General features: G+C 38.3%; 1 long non-coding RNA gene across 1 annotated transcript; it reads right to left on the bottom strand.

Annotated features, from left to right (window-relative positions):
* Positions 1 to 270: 270 nt before the first annotated feature.
* On the bottom strand, positions 271 to 12,305 carry LOC143274023 (uncharacterized). Its single transcript, XR_013052455.1, has 4 exons — positions 5,629 to 12,305; positions 5,141 to 5,275; positions 4,004 to 4,190; positions 271 to 404 (listed from the first exon to the last, which is right to left on the bottom strand). It is a non-coding gene; the product is annotated as an uncharacterized LOC143274023 (long non-coding RNA).
* Between the last annotated feature and the right edge of the window lie 11,281 nt (positions 12,306 to 23,586).

Here is a 23,586-nt window from a genome sequence, read left to right on the forward strand (position 1 = left end):
TTTCTATATCCCCCTCTTCAGAAAGAGATCCTTGAATTCAGCCTCCCTTGTTTAGTCTCCTCCCTTGCCAAGGCCAGGAACAATTTGCAACCAACTCCCTAAATGAAGATAAACATCCATAACCCATTGAATAACCAAAACCACTCATCCCACTTTTTGGGAGTGAGGGTGTTGCATTCTTAAAATTATTTCTTGCTGTCTGAGGGTGATGGCATCTTTAGAGGACCCTGAGAAAATTGAGATAATGGTCAAGTCCTGAGAGAGCTAGCTGTATCATTTGTTGTCCAGCCTGTGTAATGAGAAACTGTAGAGCTTACCTTATGTCCTGGCTGGAGTAGTCTCTGAGGCTGAACCATATCAGCTAGCAGCTTTGAAGTTGTTCTGGATGCAGGTTTTTGAGGAATCTGCAACAGAGACATTCTGAGAGGCTGGATCACCTGGGCTACTTGTCCTCATTGCTGACTGGTTTTTTGGTTTTTTTGTTTTTAATGAAATAAAACTTTTAAAAGCAACACACATATCTGTATTTACACAAGTATGGAATTGTAGTGTACACAAATCAGCTGAAGATGATTCTCTGCTCTATGAGCAGATAAAAGGCATCTGTCAACTTTATAAGTCTAGTTGGACTGCATAACCAAACTAATGTAAATCTCCACCCATGCCATACGAAAGGATGGCATATAATAATAAGTCATGAGGACTTTGTAGTCAACAAGATTTATCATGTCCTGTTTCATCCAGTCTGTAAGCTGTTCCCATGTTGAGGGATCAGCTTATATGTCACTTGTCTTGTTGTTTTTCTTGGCTTCTTCATGTCTGTAACCAAGACTTTCATGAGGTCTTCCCCAGTCAAGGAATCTATAGCTTTTGTTTCCTGTAGAAACAAAAACATAATGCAACATATTTTCTGACTTCCATTCTAAAGTTAAGTCATCCTTAAAATATATAGGCTGGTTTAATTCAGTAGTTTTTCCCATACTCCAGTATCTCTCAGCAGCTGCTTTTTTTGTTCCTTAGCATTTTAAAAATTCAAAGTCAACAAAGCACCATACAGAATCCAGCCCTGTGTATTTCCCATCCTTACAGAGCTTATTCTTTTTATATTACTTTAATCTCTTTAAAGACTTTATTATTTTCAAACATATTTTCAAACATGTTTCCAACTATTTTTTCAAATATGTTTAAAAATGTGCTTCAGTACCTAAGCACATTTTTAAACATATTGTACCGTTTCAGAGGTTTGGTTTTTTTTTTTTTTTTGGTCTGGACCTGACTTTTTGCATTCCTGCAGCCTTACACCTACAGCATTCTCTGACCATGGTAGACAAATCTTAAACACCCAGACCACCCACTTTGTGGCTCCACTTAGCATGTGGTGCTGGTGGCTGGCTCTGCACTACTTGACCTAACCATCCCAGCCATGCCAAACTGTCCCAGCTCTGGGAATTTACTGAGCCTGTGCTACCTATCCAAGTAGCAAGTAGAAAGCTGACTGCCCAAATGCTCAGCTGAAGAGCAGGGCCTCTTAAAATGCTGTGCAGTGCCTCTGTATGACTCAAGCAGTGAGACTGCATGAGGAACTATGGTTACTGGGAAACCGTGTCCAGCTCCATTGTTCAGAACTTTTTGCAGCTTTCTAAGGCCCTATGTGGATTTATATGTTGTGCTTTGGGCACCAATTGTAGGTCATTTTTTTTTTCTTTCTTGCACGCCAGCCCCTAAATAATGACATAGAGACATAGTATTAATTGTGAAAATTTGGCCTTCAGCTTAGGCTTATACCTAACTAGCTCTTATAACTTAAATTATCCTGTTTCTGTTCATCTAAATTCTGCCACGTGGCTTTTTACCTCTCCATTCTGTATGTCTGACTTCCTAAGTGTCTCACTGGTGTCTCCCACCACTCTTCTTCCCAGAGTTCTACTCTCTCCCCGGAAGTCCTGCCTATTCTCTCCTACCTAGCTATTGGCTATTCAGCTTTTTATTAAACCAATCAGAAGGCACCTTGGCAGAGACACATCTTGACAGTGTACAAAAATATCCCACAACCGTAGATTTCCCTATGACCTCATACAGTTTTTTTACATTTATAAGTACATATGTAATGTCTAAGAAACCAGTATTATTAAACTTCAAGTTTTATTTGAGTTTCACTAATTTATGTCCATTTTCTATTCTAGGACTGAACCAAGAATATCATACTAAATATTTTGTTCTCTTCTAGTTTGAGACAGTTTCTTGTTTTTCAGGACCTTAATCTTGTAGAATACTTGTCAAGTATCTGTAAATTAATCTTCAGTCTGGTCTGGGTTTGTCATTTCCCTTATCTGATTAGACTAGAATTATAGGTTTTAAGAAAAATTGCTACAAGAATATGCTTTTTCTCATCTCATGAAGTACATAATATATTCACCTGACAGCCCAATTAGCCATTGCATGAGTGATCATGTTAGCTTTCTCTACTATTAAGTCATTTTTCACTATATTTGGAATTAATGGTTTATAGCATGCACTGATGAACAGTGGTACTTTTCTGATGGCAGTATCTTCATATGTGATCTTTTGTGTATTTTATCATTTAGGAATACATGAATTTATATCTATTTACCTTATAAATGGGTTATATATAGCACCATATATTTTCTCATTAAAATTGCTGAGCATTGGCAATTGACACTTAAAGTTGGTTATTGTGTCCCTTCAACATGCCCAATCCTATCCTTGTACACTGGTGCACCTCTGCCACAGCCATAGTGTATCCATCTCTAAGATCCCCAGTGCTCTGATTGAAGAGTATTTACTTGCAACCAAGCTTTGGCAGTATTTATGTATTTAGTGGATTTCAGTGTAGAGAAGAACTGTGTTTTACTAGTAATGATGCTAGTTGTGCCTATTAGAATGAAATAATAATACATCACTACAATTTGCTAAGAAATAAAAAATTTTATTTCAATTTTGAGCTGGGCCTAGTGGCCCAATCCTTGGTTATAGCCATGTGGGATACTATTATGATCAACCCATGTGAGTCTGTTAAATGGGTAACAGAATTTATTGAGATATAAATTGAGGAAATACACTCATGATTACAGAACAGAATACACAGCAGAAGTTGTCCTCTGATCTGACCGGGAGCAGGGAGAAGGGTCATGTGACCCTTCTCCAATCCTTATAAGAGGTCATGTGCAAGGGCAAGAAGCACCACCTCCTTTGGGCCATATAGCCCAAGGTCATGGGTGGAGCAGATACTACTACATTTCCCCTTTTTGCCCAAATTAGAAGGTTCTAATCTTTTTTTTCTCCCCAAATCTGATGCCTGGGATTATAAACCTTTATTTTATGTGCATTGGTGTTCTGCCTGGGTGTATCATCTGCATGAGGGTGTCAGGTCCTCTGGACCTGGAGTTAACAGACATTGTGAACTGCCATGTGGGTGCTGGGAATTGAACCCAGTTCCCTGGAAGAGCAGCCAGTGCTCTTAACTGCTGAGCCATCTCTCCAGTCCAGAAGGTTCTAATCTTAATTCAAACTATGTACAATAAGAGTGATTATCAAGTATTGTTCAGGAAAAACAAAGGGTAATAATATAAACAAAATGGAACTACAACTAAGAATAATATCAAACAAAACACACATACTAAAATCCAGAGAAATCTGGAGCATAGGTAAATGGCACATTACAGAGATCATTCAAAAAGGTGTTCTATCCTAAAGAACCTGGATCTAATACTTAATATGTTCTAGCTGAGATACAAGAAGATTGTAACTATAACTGTTAGTCTTCAATCCCATAAAATACCTGAGAAGAAATATAATAATACCCGATAAACAGGAGAAGGATACAAGCAACGTTTGGGAGTCTTGCAAGAGTAGACAGAGACAGCTGGCAGCCTGGACAGTCACCTAAAATTTCTCAGCATCATTGGTGCATTCAAATTGGCTACAGGCCTAGAGTATCTGACAGATCATTTTTAGAAGCAGGTATTTTGAAAGACTATCTTACCCCATCTTGGCAGAGTTAAGTAGTCACTTTTCCTTGTGTCCTGTTCATTCAGAAGGGGCAGTATTCATACTGTCAGCAGTTGAGGCAAGGGAAGTTCTTTGCCCAGTAGGCCATTTTGTGCCAAGAACACAAACTTCCAAACAGAAATGTCTCAGAAGTCCAACATTCTCTCAGGATAAGATTGGTGCTGTCAGGAGCAATCATGTCGCAGATCAACAGAATTCTAAGTTATCAAAACATTTAAATGCCATATTCACTGGGTCTATGAAATATTTGAAGATTACCTATCCATCTAACATATGTTTCTGTAAATCTAGACAACCTAACTAACATAACTATAGAAATGACAAGCATGAGTGACTATATCTCAGTAAGTCTTCTCTACTAAAATAACTTAAGGACTAAGGCTTCATAATAACAAGATAAACAGTTTGTAAGTAGATATACTGTATAAGGACAATGGCCTCAAAATTGTGACAATATACAAAATAGCTTAAACAGGTAGGCATGTATAGTGCAATATGCAATATGACAATAATCCTAAATATGTATCAATATACAGAATATCCTAAACAGAGGTAGAACATACATACAGTATGAAAAATATAATATTACATTTGTATCAATATACAAAATATTTCAAATGAGTAGGAATGTGTGTACAATATAACAAATATAGTTTTGAATTTTGTATTTTGTATTTTGAATAGGAATATAAGAATAGTTTACATTTGTATCAATATACAAGAATCCATATCAGTGCAAATTATCTAAGGCTGATATTTTACTGAATAAGTTTACTAGTAAATACAATAATCTACCTTAATATCCTATACCTATCCATTCCTCTTTTTCTTTTCTAAAAAAGAATACTGAGTTCAAATTTTATTGTTCTATCCCCAACCCTACAACCATCCATCCATAACCCTGAGAAAAATGAAACATTTGGGAAAGGGGTGTTGTTTTCTTATAATTACTTCCTGCTGTTTAAGGGACAACAGTATCTCTGTGGGGTCTTGTAAGAAAGCTTAGATTGTTAGTCTCAATAGGGCTAGCCATAGAATCTGCAGCAAGTCTCAGAAATGGATAGATTGTCTGAGATGCTGGCTAGAAGTGTAGTATAATGAACCATCTCACCTTAGAACTGTTCGGAAGTGTTTTCAGTCCAAAACTGATCATTGAGTAGTGTTCTTAGGTACCATGGCATCTTCCTAGACTGAGTAGAGTAATTGTTGTGGGGTCCCATCTTCCTTTTGGAGACTTCAGAGATTGCTATTGGAAAAACTTATTTTTTATTGTGGAAACTCAAACATTTTTAATATCAAAATGGAAGGTTTGGATTTATTCTGGAAAGAGAAAGGATCCTCTGAAAGCAAAGACAAGCATGGAAAGAAATAGAATCTTGATGACAATGATCTCTTTTTATTGGTTTTCTTCTGTACCACACCAGGCAGCACTTCTGATATGAGACAGAATCTCTTAACTTTTTCTTTTAGCAATATGCTTGGGTTTAGAGAAGGAGGGAGCCAAATTTCAACTCCAAAGCCAGCTTGATTTATAATTGAATTTAGACCACAACTATTCTAGAGTTAAATAGATACTGATATTAGGCAGTGAGATATTACCTTGTAGAGTATATTGGTACCAATAAGTTTTCTTCTGCTGTAGACTTATGGGTGTCCAAGGCCTTATGATTTCTTGAAGATGGGTATTCCTATTATCCTGAAAAGACAAAAAACAAAAAACAAACAAACAAGAAAGCAGAACCCTGCCCCAACCCTTGCTTGTTAAATATTTCTTAACAACTTGTAGAGATGTTACATCAGTGGGTGAGCTTTTCTCTTCATCAAGGGTTTTCTCTTGTTCAAATAGAATTTTTATTAATTTTATTGGTATCCATAGCTTTTCTTCTCCTGCAGAAACAAAACAAAACCCCTTCCCCTGTGGTGGTATTATGTTCCCCAAAATATTGTGCATGCTAATAAACTTATCTGGGGTCAGAGACAGAACAGCAACCATATTAAACATAGAGGATAGGCAGTGGTAGCACATGCCTTTAATCCTAGCATTCCAGAGGCAGAAATCCATGTGTTCAAGGATACAGCCAAGCATGGTGACACACACCTTTAATCCCAGGGAGTGATGGTAGAAAGCAGAAAGGTATATAAGGCGTGAGTACCAGAAACTAGAAGCATTTGGATGGTTAAGCTTTTAGGTTTTAAGCAGCACAGTTCAGCTGAGATTTATTCTGGATGAGGACTCAGAAGCTTCCTGTCTGAGGAAACAGGATCAGCTGAGGAATTGTTGAGGTGAGGTAGCTGTGGCTTGTTCTGCTTCTCTGATCTTCCAGAATTCACCCCAATAATTGGCCTCAGGTTTGTTTTTATTAATAAGAAGTTTTAAGATTCATGCTACATTCCCCAATATAGGGCGTATCCTGGTTTCCATTCTGAGGTCAACACATCTTTAAAATAAACCAATTGGTTTAGCTCAGAACTTTTTCTATTGTCCAGTGTCTCTCCACAGCTGTTGTTCTTTTCTAATCAGCATTGAGAAATTTCAAGGTTAATAAAGCATTATACAATCTATTTCTAGGAGTCATTGTTACCTGTTGCTATTTATTTAGCATATCCTTTAAAGTTCAATTGGATCTTTCTATGACTGCTTGGCCTGTGGGATTGTGTGGTATACCTGTAACATGCTTTATATTGTAATAAGCAAAAAATTGTCTCATTTTATTTGAGACATATGTTGGGGCATTATCAGTCTTAATTTGTACAGGTATTCCCATTGTGGTCATAACTTCTAATAGGTGTGTTATCACAGAATCAGCCTTTTCAGATCTCATAGGAATTGCCCACTGAAATCCTGAATAGGTGTTAATGTTAGGGTATACATACTTTAATCTTTCAAATTCTGTGAAATGAAATACATCCATCTGCCTAATTTCATTTCTTTGTATATTTTTTGGATTGCTTCCTGTGGGTAGTGGAGTTTGGTTTTAGAAGGAACAAGTAGGACATTTTCTTGCAATTTCCTTGTCTTGTTGCCAAGTGATGGAGAAATCCTTCTTCAAACCCCTGCTATTTACATGATGTTTCTAATGAAATTCTGAGGCTTGTAGCATGTTTCCTGGCAGACCCATATGAGATCTAATGTGTGTTAAATATATAGGATGTTCCCTATTTCTGATGATTTCTTGTAATTGTATAAACAATGAAGTGAATTATGTATTATCAGGAATTAATTCAGCACTTTAAATATGCAAAACAACTCTGCATATTGAGAGTGAGTGACTATATTGAGGGGTTCTGTGAAGTGCATCAGTACCATAAGCATGGCATACAGTTCTGCTTTTTGTGCAGAACTGTATGGACTTTGAACCACTTTACTTAAGTCTCCGGATTTCTATCCTGCTTTCCCTGATTTATTTGCATCAGTACAAAATGTGGGAACTTCAGAAATTGGCTTTTGTCATACAATATGAAGAAGGACCCATTCACCCCTCTTTAAGAATGCTATTCTCTTGCTTTTGGGATAATAGTTGTTAATCTCTCCCAAAAAGTCATTGCAGGCTCTCTGCCAGTATTCATTATCTTTTCATAGTGTGGAAATTTCCTCATTAGTTACTACAATTTCTACTGGGCACATTCCTGTCAACTTGTGAAGTCTTAATTTTCCTTTTTGAATCAAATCAGAGATCTTTTCTACATAATTCTTTAACTTCTTACTTGTTTTACATGGTAGAAATATCCATTCTAATATAATATCTTCCCTCTGCATCAAAATCCCTGTGGGGAAGTGTCTGGAGATGAGTATGACCAGAATGCAGTTAAGTTCTGGATTTACATGATCCATGTGTGCTTCTTGTATTGTCTTTTCTACTCGAACCAATTCCTTCTCATCTTTGACTGATAATTCTCTTGGACTATTTCAGTCCCTGTCCCCTTTTAGGGTACTAGCCATTTTTAGTCCATCTTTAGGTATTCCAATGATACTCTGTAAGTTGGAAATGGTTCCTAATAATTTTTGAAAATCATTAAGAGTCTGCAATTGATCTCTCATGAATTGTACCTTTTGGAGTCTAATTTTTTGTATCTCTATCTTATATCCTAAGTAATTAATAGAATCTCCTTTTTGTATTTTTTCAGGAGCAGTTTGTAGTCCCCAGTGAGGCAAAACTTTTTTTTAACTTCTTCAAACATGTTTTCTAAGGTACCTAAATTTGGATCAGCTAATAAAATATCATCCACATAATGATAAATTATGGATTGTAGAAATTTTGCACAAATTATCTCCAATGGTTTTTGCACAAAATATTGGCACAGGGTAGAGCTGTTTAACATTCCCTATGGGAGGACCTTCCATTGATATCTCTTGACTGTCTGGGAATTGATATAATTAGGTACTGTGAAGGCAAATTTTTTTCTATCCTTTTCTTGTAAAGGTATGGTAAAGAAACAATCTTTTAAGTCAATAACTATTATAGGCCATTCTTTGGGTAACAGAGAGGACAAGGGCATCCCATTCTGTAGGGAGTCCATGGGTCAAATTACTTTATTAATAGCTCTCAGATCTGTCAGTATTCTCTAATTACTGGACTTTTTTCTAGTAACAAATACATGAGAATTCCAAGGGCTGATAGATTCTTCAATATGTTGAGCATTTAACTACTCTTGAACCAGCTCTTCTAAAGCTTGTAGCTTTCCTGTTGTCAAAGGCCATTGTCCAACCCAGACAGGGTTATCAGTTAGCCATTTTAAAGGTGAGGCTGTTGGTACTTCTGAGAGCTCAACCTCAGTTGTGCTTTGTTCATTACAGCTTGAATGGTTAGTGGCTGTTTTTTTTTATGTGTTATGATATTATTCCTAGAATCATGCATTAGTCTGCATTCTCTTTTTGAGATTTTGGGAATTTTGATCTGGGCATTCCACTGCTGTAACAGCCCCAAAGATTCTTTGCTACCTTTGCTACATGTGGCTTCAGCCTTCCTCTCTGTCCTGGCCCTATGCATTCAATCCATTTCAAACTCTGTTTTACCTGAGATAGGGTTCCAATCCCTAGAAACTGGACATCTACCTCTTGAAGAGGCCAATTTGAATGCCATGATTTTGGTGTAATTATAGTCACATCCACACCTGTGTCTACCAGGCCCTCTAGAACAATGCCATTAATTTGAAGTCTGAGCTTTGGTCTTTGTTCATTTATGGAAGTCTGCCAAACTATTTGTTTTATTGTGTTCTTTGAAACTTTTGATTCATCTATCAGGGCTGTTCTATCATCCAGTGCAGTATCATTCTTTACATTAGTCACTAGGCTATCTAATTGTCCTGGAGAGGAATTTCTTCCACAGTGGCTGGAAATGTTTGTACCGTGTTTGATTTGGGGGCCTACAAGAGGCCCCTTAAGGTGTTTCCCACTGGTAAAGGGTTGCCTTATATATCAATTGTTGATCTGCACTCATTGGTCCAATGTCGGCCTTAGCCAAATCTTCTACATAATCCAGAAGGTTGGGGTTTCCTGTTTGGGTTATTTCTAGAATGAATATTGCTTCTAGGAGTACCCATGTACAGTTTCTACTTATATGGCTTGGTGTACCACAGTTAAAACATTTGGTACCCTGAAACCTTCTTCTACCTCTGAAAATTATCTCTCCTATGCAAGCCTCATTACTATAGTTAAGAGACTCAATACCATTAGTATACTGAATTCATTCTTCCAAAGGAGTTGATCTGACTTTTAATGGCATAAGTATTCTTTTGCATTCTGTATTAGTATTGTTAGACGCCAGGGACTCAGTTAATACTTGACTTATTTGTTATCTGACACAGCTTTTTTGTAGCTGTGGTCAGCCTTTGTAAAAAAAAATCAGTAAAAGGTTCTTATGGTCCTTGGAATATCTTTGTGTATAACTCAGTTGGTTTTCCTGGTTCTGGAATTTTTCCCAAGCATTTAGAGCTCCTATATGGCATAGGGATACTGTATGTATATCATAAGTGGCTTGTATATTTCTATCAGCAAAACATCCCTCACCAAGAATCTGGTCTTGGGAGATCTCAAAACCTCTGGTGTTACCCTGTTGTTCTAGGACCCTTACGGAATCTCAACCAGCTTTTCCATTGTAACTGCTGGCTATATTCTAGAACAGCTGAGACTAACTGATTTCAATGATCTGGTATGATTCTATTTGTAGTAGACCACATATTTAACATCTGTTTTACATATGTTGAATGTATACCGCAGGTGACCACCCATTCCTTATTTTTCTTAAAATCTCTCATAGGAATTGGTTGCAACATATATTCCACATAGGGCTCAGGATGCCTATCATCTGCTGGCCTCTCACAGATGATGACAGGATAAGCCATTGTTGATATAACCAACCATCTTATTAAATAAGAAACACAGAAACAATGTAAAAGAGAAAGCCAAGAGGTCAGAGCTCAGAGCTAAATTCTCACCCTTCCGCCTGCGGTGTCCCAGCTTCCCGAAAGAGGGCTACATCCTGTCTGTTCGTTTTTTTTTATAGTATGTTGTTCTGCCTTCTCATTGGTTGTAAACCCAAACACATGACTGCCTCGTCACTGTCTGAATGTACAGCCCCCTAGGTCTTAAAGGCATATGTCTCCAATGCTGGCTGTATCCCTGAACACACAGAGATCTATGGGATTAAAGGCGTGTGCCACCACCGCCACACTCTTGCTATGGCTCTAATAGCTCTGACCCCTGGGCAACTTTATTTATTAACATACAATCAAAATTACATTTCAGTACAATTAGAATACCACCACATTTCCCCTTTTCTATTTTAATAAAAAGAAAAAGAAAGCAAAGGGTTATAACTAACAAAAGAAAAACTATATACAAAAGTACAATAACTATATACAATATATACAAATAATAAATACCTAAACAGGTATTTGACAAATCAGAGAAAATAATTCCATTATCTATCCTATTTTCGTAAATCCAAGATGTATCTAATGTACTTTCTATCCTAATTAATTTTCAACTATAACTAACTAATCTTCAACCATAACTAACTAATCTTCAACTCCCTCAGAGACCCAAGAAGGGAATAATATTAGCTAACAAAAATAAAAACAGGAAGTGCACAAAAGCAACTTCCAAAAATTTTGTGAGTTGACAGAAACAGCCAGCTGCCTGGGCAGTCACCTGAGATTTCTCCGCAGTGTTGGGGCATCATCTTCAGCCTATAGGCTTAGTGTATCTGACAGACTGATTTGTGATGTAGGATGTACACAAGGTCAACAGTTCAACCTCACATTGGGTGAGAGCAGTCCATGTACCAGAAACACCTGAATTCCACTAGTGTCCTGTCATGATTCAGGATTTTAAATTCTGGAAATTGTTGACAGTTTTTTAATTCAGCTGTTCATTCTTCTTGGCTGTGTATATATGGCTTCATCTCAGCATCCCCTTCTTCTCCACATCCCTCTATTAAATGCCAGTCTACTTTCGAGAGGCATGAGCTTTCAGCTGCTGTTCCATTGCACAACAGAAGCCATCGGCCCTCTGCCTGTTAAGCTGCCTTCAAAGAAAAGGGCACTGTACCTTTTCCGGATTGCGAAGGCCACTTCAGGGATGGGGCCATATTGTCCTGGCCTCAGAAGATGCCTTTTGATAAAGCCATAGCCACACTTGTTTTGGCAAGAATCAGTAGTCCTTTGTTTCGTGTTCTGTCTGTCCATTTTGTTGATACGAGGATACTTTGTTGTCCAGTGGTTAACTTTTGCCACAATGAAAGTTGACTCCATATGCAGTTTCTTCAATGCCCATATTTTCTCTGAAGTAGATTGGTACTGCCAGGAGCCGACATGTCTCAAAAAAGAAAAATTTTCTAAGTTATTAAAACATTTTAAATGCCATATTCTGTAGATCTCTGAAGGGTTTGAAGATGACCTGTCTAAAACATCTCTGCTCAATTTTTAAAACATATCTAATATGACTACAAGTTCTATTGTAATGTCTAACTACTAACTTTCATTTCTTTATATCCTAATAGTTGGTAATAATAACATTCACGGATCAGAAATTTGCATTACATTGTTAAATGAATGGTATAAATACAATTAGAAATATATATATATTTTCTAACAATATCAGTTTCAAATTTGTATACAATATAAAACAATTCAATCCAATGTAAAGTATTTAAAATTAGTAATTGTCTTTTTCTTTTCTTTTCTTTCTTCCTTTCTTCCTTTCTTTCTTTCTTTCTTTCTTTCTTTCTTTCTTTCTTTCTTTCTTTCTTTCTTTCTTTCTTTCTTTCTTTCTTTCTTTCTTTTAACAAGAACCTTAAATCTAATCTCCTTTGCTTAGCCTTATTCTTAACCCTTGACAATAACTTGTAACCAACCCCCCTAAATACTGAAAATTATCCCAGACCCAAAACCCATTAAAAAGACCAAAAAACCACCTGCCCCACACCACCTCTTTGGGAATGTGGGTGTCGTATTCTTAAAATTGCTTCCTGCTGGGTATGGGCGAAGTTTTCTTTATCCTGAAAGAAAAATTTTAGGTTAATTGTCAAATTCTAGGAAAGGTAACTGTATCTTTCATTATCCAGCCTGTGTATAATGCCAAAGTTCAGGGTTTATCTCAAGTCCTTATTTAAGTAGTCTTTGAGACTGGATCATCTCAGCTAGTCATCTCAAAATTGCTCTGAGCACCTTGTAGTTCAAAGCTGATCTGTGGATGTTTGTCAGCTTAATGATATTATTATTGTCCACGTGGAATTGTTGTTGTTGTGGGGCCCCATCTTCTTTCTGGAGACTTCAGTTGATGTTAGGTCTGGCCATGATTTCCTGCAGAAAACTGATAAGAGACTCGAACACAAAAACATATATATGCAGCTAGCCTTTTTTCTAGAATTAGTTAGTACTCTATATGACCATCCATATCTTAACAAATTTTAAAATGTATATATGTATATTAATTTTGTAAATTTTGATATAAAATTTATACTTTAAGAAAAGTTTAAAGAATCAGAATAGAATCAAAAGAGTTGAGATTAGTAATAGAATAGTCCCTTAATTAATTTTGCCTTTGTCCTGTACCATAGCAGAAGATGGCTCTTTTATTCTGGCATGATACAGGGAGTTTGCATTTTCCTTTTAACAACATGCTTGAGTTTAAAGAAGGAGAGAGCCATTCTCCAACTCCAAAGTCAGCTTTAAATTTTAATTGAACTGGGACTATTAGAAGACCAATAGTGTTTTATCTTTAGAGAAAAGCAGAAACAAACATTTAGGAAGATATAAAATTTTTTAGATAATATATTCCCATACATCGTTTCATTCTGTTTCTTGGGATAGATGATTTGTCCCTTTTCTTCAGTTGTCTCATTTGTCCAGTGTTCTTCAAATTCCTTAACCTTCATTCTCCTAAAAGACAAAAACAAAAACCTTTCCCCAAGACTAATTTTGGGGATGTTTCCTTTTGACAAGTTATTATCTGATTAAATGAAAAGGCATGTTATTGATACAAGTTAGTTTAAATTGGATGTTCATGCTGGTTGATGAACTATCACCTCCTCTAATTAAGAGGTCTCTCTTGTTCAAATCGAACCTTTATCAATTTTGATGGTACCCACAGCTTATCTTCTCCTGTAGAAACAAAAGCAAAACCTCGTCCCCAATGTAATACATACCCTGGTTTCCATTCTGAGGTCAGCACATCCTTAAAGTATATAGGCTGATTTAATTCTGTAGTTTTTTCTATTATCCAATGTCTCTCTGCATCTGTTGTTCCTTTCTCATTGGCATTCAGAAAATTCAAAGTTAGAAGAGCATTATGCAGTCTATTTCTGGGAGTTTTTGTTACCCATTTCTGTTTATTTAGCATATCCCTTAGAGTTCTGTTTGATCTTTATATAACTGCTTGACCTGTAGGATTATGTGGTATGCCTGTAATATGCTTTATATTGTAATGAGCAAAAAACTGTTTCATTTTAACAGAGACATATGATGGAGCATTGTCAGTTTTGATTTGTGCAGGTATACCCATGATGGCCATAACTTCTAGCAAATGAGTGATTACAGAATCAGCTTTTTCAGAACTCAAAGCAGTTGTCCATTGAAATCCTGAATAAGTATCGATAGTGTGGTGTACATATTTCAATTTTCCAAATTCTGCAAAGTGAAACACGTCCATCTGCCAGATTTCATTTCTCTGAGTACCCTTTGGGTTACATCCTGCTGGTAATGGCGTTTGATTGTAGAAGGAACAAGTAGGACATTTCTTTACTATTTCTTTGGCTTGTTGCCAGGTTATGGAAAAATCCTTTTTTAAACCTTTACTATTGACATGATGTTTTTTTTTTTTATGAAATTCTGAGGCCTCCAGAACATTTCCTATCAATAACTTATCAATCTCATCATTGCCTTGTGCTAGAGGGCCTGGCAGACCAGTATGGGATCGAATGTGAGTTATATATAAAGGATGATTCCTTTTCCTGATTGTATCTTGTAATTGAATAAATAGTGAAGTTAATTCTGAAGCATCAGGGATAAATTCTGCAGTCTCAATATGTAACACCACTCTTTCAGCATATTGAGAGTCAGTTACTATGTTGAGAGGTTCTGAAAAATCCATTAATACCAACAAAATAGCATACAATTCTGATTTTTGAACTGAATTATACGGACTTTGAACCACTTTACTTAAATTTTCTGATTTATAACCTGCCTTTCCTTGTTTGTTGGCATCTGTATAAAATGTACGAACTCCAGATATGGGTTTTTGCCGTACAATTCGAGGCAAGATCCAATCATTCTCTTTATAAGATCAATTCTATGGCTTTTGGGATATTTGCTGTTAATTTCTCCCAAAAAATTACTGCAAGCTCTTTGCCAAGGTTCACTTTCTGTCCATAATTTTTCAATGTCCTCCTTAGTTAATGGTACGAAAATTTCTGCTGGGTCTATTCCTGCTAATTGACGAAGTCTCAATTTTCCTTTGCAAATCAAGTCAGAGATTTTTTCCTCATAAGTTTTTAATTTTTTATTTGGTTTATTTGGTAAAAATATCCATTCCAATATAATATCCTCCCTCTGCATTAATATTCCAGTAGGAGAACACCTAGAAGGTAAAATAACCAAAATGCAATCCAGCTTTGGATCAATACGATCCACGTGTCCTTCATGCACTTTCTTTTCTACCAAGGCCAGTTCTTTCTCAGCTTCAGGTGTTAATTCTCTTGGACTATTTAAGTCCTTGTCACCTTCTAAGGTTTTGAACAAATTAGTCAGTTCATCATTTTTTACCCCAACAATAGTTCGTAGATGAGAAATATCTATAATAATCTTTGAAAGTCATTAAGAGTCTGTAGTCTATATCTCCTAATTTGCACCTTTTGGGGTCTAATTTTTTGTAGCTCTATTTTATATCCTAAATAATTAATAGAATCTCCTCTTTGTATCTTTTCAGGAGCAATTTGTAATCCCCAGCAAGGCAAAATTTTCTTTACTTCTTCAAACATTATTTCTAAAGTATCTGCATTTGAGTCAGCTAGTAAGATATCATCCATATAATGATAAATTATAGATTTAGGAAATTTTTTACGTATCACTTCCAATGGCTGTTGTACAAAATATTGGCACAGAGTTGGGCTATTCAACATTCCCTGTGGGAGGACCCTCCATTGAAATCTTTTAACTGATTGAGAATTATTATAAGTAGGTATTGTAAAAGCAAATCTTTCTTTGTCTTTTTCTTGTAAGGGTATTGAAAAGAAACAGTCTTTTAAATCAATAACTATGAGAGGCCATCCTTTTGGTAACAGAGTAGTTAAAGGAATTCCAGATTGTAGAGAGCCCATTGGCTGAATTACTTTGTTAATTGCTCTAAGGTCTGTTACCATTCTCCATTTACCAGATTTTTTTTTTTTTTTTTTTTTTTTTTTTTTTTTTTTTTTTGGTTTTTTCGAGACAGGGTTTCTCTGTGTAGCTTTGCGCCTTTCCTGGAGCTCACTTGGTAGCCCAGGCTGGCCTCGAACTCACAAAGATCCGCCTGCCTCTGCCTCCCGAGTGCTGGGATTAAAGGCGTGCGCCACCACGCCCGGCTACCAGATTTCTTTTTAATAACAAATACAGGAGAATTCCAAGGGCTGGTTGATTCTTCAATATGCTGAGCATTTAACTGTTCTTCTACCAGCTCTTCTAAAGCCTGGAGTTTCTCTGTTGTTAAAGGCCATTGTTGGACCCATACAGGCTTGTTTGTTAACCATTTTAAAGGTAGAGCTGTTGGTGTCTTTGGAAGATCATGAGTTATTGTGCCCTGTTGTTGTATAATATGGATGGCTGGTGACCACTCATTAGAACAATATCTTCTAATATTTCTCTCAGTAACATGTGCTAGTTTATGATTGGTTTCTGAGATTGGAGGGATGTTAATCTGAGTATTCCATTGTTGCAACAAGTCTCGACCCCACAGGTTCATAGTTATGTTAGCCACATATGGTTTTAATTTTCCTCTCTGTCCTTCTGGACCTATACATTCGAGCCATCTTGCACTCTGTTTCACCTGAGATAATGTCCCAATTCCTAACAGTTGAACATTTACCTCCTGAAGAGGCCAAGTTGGATGCCAAAATTCTGGTGCAATTATGGTAACGTCCGCACCTGTGTCTACCAGACCAGACAACAAAACACCATTTATTTTTATCGTTAATTTTGGTCTTTGTTCATTAATAGAAGTTTGCCAAAAATTTTCTTTATGTTTTCTCCTGAATTTGCTATTCTCTCTGTCTCATCATCCTGACCAGCATGATTTATTCCAATAGGCATTTGGTTATTTAATCGCTCAGAGCAGGGATTTCCTCTATGGCTGCAGGAAAGGTTTGAACTGGATTTGCAACCGGGGCCTGCGTGAGGCCCCTGTGGGAGTTTCCTGAAGACTGAGGCAAAGGATTACCCTGTCTGTCCTTTGTTGATCTACATTCGTTGGTCCAGTGTTTTCCCTTACCACACCTTCTGCATACTCCAGAAGGAAGGGGCATTCTGTTGCCATTGTTCCTTGAAGAAACATTTTTTCTAGGAATGACCTGTCTATAGTCCCTTTTCAAATGTCCTTGCTTTCCACATCCAAAACATCTAACACTCCTCAAACCTTTTGAAATTACTTTTCCTACCCACGTGTCATCATGCTCATCAGCCTCAACATTGTTTCTCTAATCCAATCTTCCATAGGTGAAGATCTTGCCCTTAATGGCCTGATTATTCTTTTGCATGCTGCATTCACATTCTCAAAGGCCAAAGATTCAATTATTGCCTTACCAGCTTCTGAATCCGAGACCATTCTCTTTACTGCTGAAGCCAGTCTTTGTAAAAAATCTGTAAAAGACTCTTTTGGGCCTTGCATCACCTTTGTAAATGACTCAGATTTTTTTCCTGGTTCCTCAACTCTGTCCCATGCATTCAAGGCTGCCATTCGACATAAAATTAGGGTTTGGACATCATATAAACATTGTGTTTGTACTGAAGCATATTGGCCTTCTCCAATAAGCTGATCCTGGCAAACTTGTATTCCTTTATCCCTCCATTGTTTTTCTATGTTTTTAGCCTCCTCCTTAAACCACGTTAGAAATTGAAGTCTCTGGCTGGGTTCCAGAATACCTTGTGCAAGTTCCCACCAGTCCTGTGGTACTATCCTATTATATGTTGACCAAGAGTTTAACATTTGCTTTACATATGGGGAATGCATGCCATAAGATACTATTGCCTCCTTAAACCTTTTTAAATCCAACATTTCAATTGGAGCCCAAATATTTTGTGTAGCCATTTGATCAGGCATCTGCTGTATGGTTACAGGATAAATTAAGGGTGACTGTGTGAAAACAGGCTTTCTTTCTGCAACCTTATGATCCAGACTTGAAACAATTTCACTGTTAATTTCTTCTGTCTGAATTTTTACAGGTTTAACAAGTTCTTCTAAAGCTGTTATCCTGGCACTTAAATTGACTATCTTTTTAAATATTAAAATGTGGATTAGTATAGTGATAAGCTGCATAATTCCACCAATACTAATATTATATAGTTGTTCCATTGCCAGACTGCCTAAAATTTCGAACAAAAACCAATTTTCTTCCAATGTACACATAAAACCCATTTGTTTTTTAATGTGGAAAAAAATTCTCTTTTAGATAGTTTCCTTTAAAATATCTGATATGTTATGACTTACCAAATCTGCGTAGAACAGTAGAAATCCGAGGGGATTTTCAAAACAGCCACCTAGTGTCCCAGGTGTAAATCCAGAGAGAGAGAGAGAGAGAGAGAGAGAGAGAGAGAGAGAGAGAGAGAGAGAGAAAGCACAAGAAAGCGTAGCCGGCTAAAGCTTAAATCCAGCCACGTGTTGCCTCTTGTGCCGAGTCAAGGCTTGGTCTGGCTTCCTTAAGCTCCGACCACGTTACAGGCAGGGCCCTGTTCAGCAGGGCAGGTCTGAGTTGTTTGTAACACCTGTAACACTGGCTTTAAGCAAGCAGGATTTAAGCAAGCAGCTCACCGATAGTCCAGCCTGAGGTCAAGCAGACCTAGACCCAGGCTAAGAAGCCGCCGCTCGGACTAAGAAGCCGACCGGTGCCTGCCGCCCTTGCGGGAAAGCGGACCTGCCGCCAAGCCAAGCGGCTTTTAATGGATTCTTGTCACGTTGGGCGCCAGATGTTGATATATCCAACCGTCTTATTAAATAAGAAACACAGAAACAATGTAAAAGAGAAAGCCGAGAGGTCAGAGCTCAGAGCTAAATTCTCACCCTTCTGCCTGCGGTGTCTCAGCTTCCCGAAAGAGGGCTACTTCCTGTCTGTTCGTTTTTTTTTTTTTATAGTATGTTGTTCTGCCTTCTCATTGGTTGTAAACCCAAACACATGACTGCCTCGTCACTGTCTGAATGTACAGCCCCCTAGGTCTTAAAGGCATATGTCTCCAATGCTGGCTGTATCCCTGAACACACAGAGATCTATGGGATTAAAGGCGTGTGCCACCACCGCCACACTCTGTCTATGGCTCTAATAGCCTTGACCCCCAGGCAACTTTATTTATTAACATACAATCAAAATCACATTTCAGTACAATTAGAATACCACCACAAGCCATTGTATGAGAGCCATCTGGAGATGCTATGACTTGTATAGCCTTTACCTTCTGCCTATAAGTCCCTTGTCATCTTTACTGAGTTTTTTCTAGGGCTTGCAGGACTTGTAAGAGATTTCATGGAATCATGCAACCTTTTATGTTCTTATGAAACACATGATTCCATAGACTTTTTTTTTAGTTAATGATAATCTTTCTTCCTTATAAAGTGTCTGAATAGCGACAACTTCACCCTGGAGAGAGCTATTGTTCTATTCATTAAGTATTCATATTTATTATCAATAAAATCAAATCTGTTTGTACATTTATTATTATTGGACTGAAGTTCTTATAGTAAGTTAGCAGATTCCAAACTAAGGAGCCTGTTATGTAAGTCTTTATTCCTACCTTATAAATCCTGGTTAGCAGATTCCAGAGAAAGAATCTCTTTATGTAAGTCTTCATTGCTACCTTGTAAAGCCTGTATCAGTCCCAATAATGACTCATCTTTGTTATTACTATCAAACTAGTTTTTCAATGCTATGTGAATTATTATGGCAAATGCCAAAATGGTGTATATATACATCCCAGGAAGGTCATATATGTCCTGTAAAAGCAAAAAGTTTTTTAATCCATGTGAAGTAATATTTTCCACCATGTTTTGAGAAATATTCAAAATTTATCAGGAAAATTTTATTAATTTGTTTATTTATTAATCAATATTAAGGTGTAAAATTATTAAGTACTCTTACCTGGGATGAAATTCTTGCTTGCTTGTGTTTCAGTCCTTGTGATTTTTTTTTGGGGGGGGGGTGTAGTAGTGCTGTTAGCCAGTAGGTGTCCCTGGTGTAGCTCTCAAGCAGGTCTGATGCAAGATGACTGAGATTCCTGAATGGCTCCTATGAATTAGACACTTACCCAGGCACTAGGTAGGGTTGCTGGGACCACAGCACATTGTATACAACAATGAGGCAATAAAGCAACAGGCTGGAAGTGCTCAGGCATGCACCTGGCAGAAGCTGCCTGTCTGGTTGGTGCTATAGGGTTGGTGATGACCGGTAAGGGCATGGTGCTGACCTCAACTGGAGTGGTGGAAGCTGGTGGGCAGTTGGGTGGGCAGGTGCACTCTCAAAGGCATGGCATGGCATCCCAGGGTGTCTTTCCTGGAATTGGCAGCTGTTACACTGAACAATTTTAAAGGTAAAGGAACAGTATGCTGGTGATCTCTAAACGGGTGGAAAGCTGTGACTAGATCCTGTTGCTAATAGCATGGAACTAAAAGGTACCTAGTGCTGCCTTACAATTCACATGGCCAGAATGATCAACCCCTGTGCTGCATGAGCTGCCTCATCTACTGGCTCCCCACTGGGCTGCTATATGCAGCTGGTCACCTGTGCAAGGGTCAGGCCCTTCCTGGGGGGTTTGGGCTGTCCGGGCTCTGCAGCATGGATAAACTCACCAGCAGCCTCTTGCGTGTGTTAGGGTTTGGTCGCGAAAGTAGTGGGTATGTGGGGCTCAGATTCATGTGGTTGGGACTGAGTGGCTGGGGGTCCTAGCAATGCTGACCTGCAGCAAGCACACAAGCCTCTGAGCCAACCTGCTGCCACTGCTGCTGAGGCTGCGGGCAGGAGCTACAGGGAGTGTGGGGTCTTTTTGTCATGTGGGCACTACTTATTCTGATCAATCCACATGAATCTATTAAATGGGTGACAGAATTCATTAAGATATAAATTGAAAAAATACACTCACAATTACAGAACACAGTAGACAACAGACCTCTGATCTGACTGTGAGTGAATCCACCTTGTAGGAAGAAGCAGGAAGAAGCATGAAGAAGTGTCATGTGACCATTCTCCAATCCTTATAAGAGGTCACATGCAACGGCAGGAAGCACAGCCTCCTTTAGGTCGTATAGCCTAAAGTCATAGGCAGAGCAAATACCACTACAGGATACTAAGGCAAGACACTTGGAAATTCAAAGCCTGCCTGAAGAGCTTAGGGATACAGATAGCTCAGCAACAGATCACTTGCCTGATGTTCGAGATTTGAGGCCCCAAGTTCATTCCTAATACTTGGGGATTAAGACGTGAATATTGGGGGGAAAATCAAAAGTAAGTTTCATATAAGAATTCAGGCGGGGGCTGGAGAGATGGCTCAGAGGTTAAGAGCACTGCTTGCTCTTCCACAGGTCCTGAGTTCAATTCCCAGCAACCACATGGTGGCTCACAGCCATCTGTAATGAGATCTGGTGCCCTCTTCTGGCCTGCAGGGATACATGCAGACAGAACACTGTATACATAATAAATAAATAAATCTTTAAAAAAAAAAAAAAAGAATTCAGGCATCACCTTACACAGGAATCCTCAAAATCACAAAGGAAAAGGTGAAGAGCAGGGAAGGTAGATGAGAAACAGGCATTTCTCTATTGCAGAGTTTCTACAGATAAGGACAGTGACAGTCCCATGAGGAATTCCTCAGGGAACAGAGGAAAACCTCTTTTAGCTCAAAGTCACCATAAAGTATATTTCACAGATTAAACAGTGTTTTCAACACTAGAAAAGCAGAAGCATAAATTTTTAAAGGAGAAATATCTTCATAATGAAAAGGAAATGACCCAATCTCTTCATGTTAATTTGGAAGTGAACTACAGGTTGAAAAATTTAAATTCCCTTTAGGTTTGCTTAATTTGTTTAAATGGTTTTATAAAATCAAGACAATTTTTAAAACAATAAGATTCTGAAATTATTTAAACCAGTGTGGTGGCTAAAGAGATTGAGACACGTGAATGTGTGTGAGATCTGTTTTGAACTTAGAATTAATATTACTGGATGATGGAAGAGTAAAGAATGACCACTGGATATATGGTTATTAACATTCACTGAAACAGGGACATCTCAAACACAGGACTGCAAAATAATCTTAAAGGTCTATTTGAGCACTGTCAGTGTTAAAGGCAAAGCAGATGCTGTAAAGACTAATCTAGGAGACATCAGCCCAGAGCAGCCTACTCACTAGTGGAAGTTGACCACATGAGAGAATCCCACAAATACACCAGTGTGTATTGCTGAAACATTGTTTCCCTTAGCAAAATGCAGAAATAACCTTTATTGTTTTTCTCATTGCTGTTACAAAATAATTAACAAAAGGAACTTAAGTAAGGAAGGGTTTGTTTTAGCTGACAGTTTGAGGGGATGCAGTATCATGGAAGTTAAGGCAACAGAGAGCTTGAGGTATCTGGTCACATTGCAGCCAGAGAGATGAATGCTGATGCTCAGCTGGCTTTCTTTTCTCTTACTCCAGACCCCTGGCCCATGAAACAATACTGCCAACACTCATCATGGGGTTTCTTTGCCCATATTTCTCTGGAAGCACCCCCATAGACACACCCAGAGGTACTTTTCCTAGGTGATTCTACATGAAGTCAAGTTGACATGATTAACCATAACGAGTCCACCCCTTGTCATCTTGACATCCAAATACATAACCCCCCCTGTCTCCTCATGTTCATCTCATAATGTAAAGTGCATTTAGTTTTTAAAAGTCTCCAGTCTCAACTGTTGTTGGGTTGTTCCGATGTTCTTTCTGTCTACTCTGAGATTCAATACAATGTCTTGACTGTGAGCTGCTATGTCTTAGAATTTCTGTTGCTGCAAAGAGACACCATGACTACAGCAACTCTTTGTGGTGATGTATTGTGTCCCCCTATATAGTGTGTCTCCCAATAAAACTTGCCTGGAGATCAGAGAAAAAAGCCACCCAATATATAGAAGTCAAGCAATGTTAGCATACACCTTTAATCCTATCACTTGGCAGGCAGGGATCTTCCTGGATCTCTGTGAGTTCAAGGCCACACTGGGAACAGAGCCAGGTGTGGTGGCACACACCTTAAATTCCAACACTAGTTAACCATGGAGGTCTGTAGGTCGGTACAGACAAGAAGTGACAGAGCAGTGTGGCTAGAGTTTTCCGCCTTGCCCACAGTCAGGACAAATCTTTGTCACCCGCCAGTCCCACAGCCGCTCAGACCCAACCAAGTAAACACAGAGACTTATATTGCTTACAAACTGTATGGCCGTGGCAGGCTTCTTGCTAACTGTGCTTCTAGCTTAAATTAGTCCATTTCCATAAATCTATACCTTGCCACCTGGCTGGTGGCTTACCGGCATCTTCACATGCTGCTGGTCATGGCGGCGGCTGCAGCAGTCCTTCTGCCTTCCTGTCCTTTTATTTCTCCTCTTTGTTAGTCCCGCCTATCCTTCCTGCCTAGCCACAGCCGATCAGGTTTTATTTATTGATCAATCAGAACAACTTGACATACAGACCTTCCCCCAGCACAGCCAAGTGCAGACCATCTCAGACACCTGCACTCAGGCCCATGGTCCTAATCATCCTCTATGCGGACCTGCTGGGTAACGTCACAAAGAACCCAAGAAGGGCTCCCACAGGACATACAGAACATCCCACAGCAGAGCAGGGCAGCAAGAGGAAGTGATG

This window comes from Peromyscus maniculatus, chromosome 6, assembly GCF_049852395.1.
Source record: "Peromyscus maniculatus bairdii isolate BWxNUB_F1_BW_parent chromosome 6, HU_Pman_BW_mat_3.1, whole genome shotgun sequence".
Lineage (NCBI taxonomy): Eukaryota > Metazoa > Chordata > Mammalia > Rodentia > Cricetidae > Peromyscus > Peromyscus maniculatus.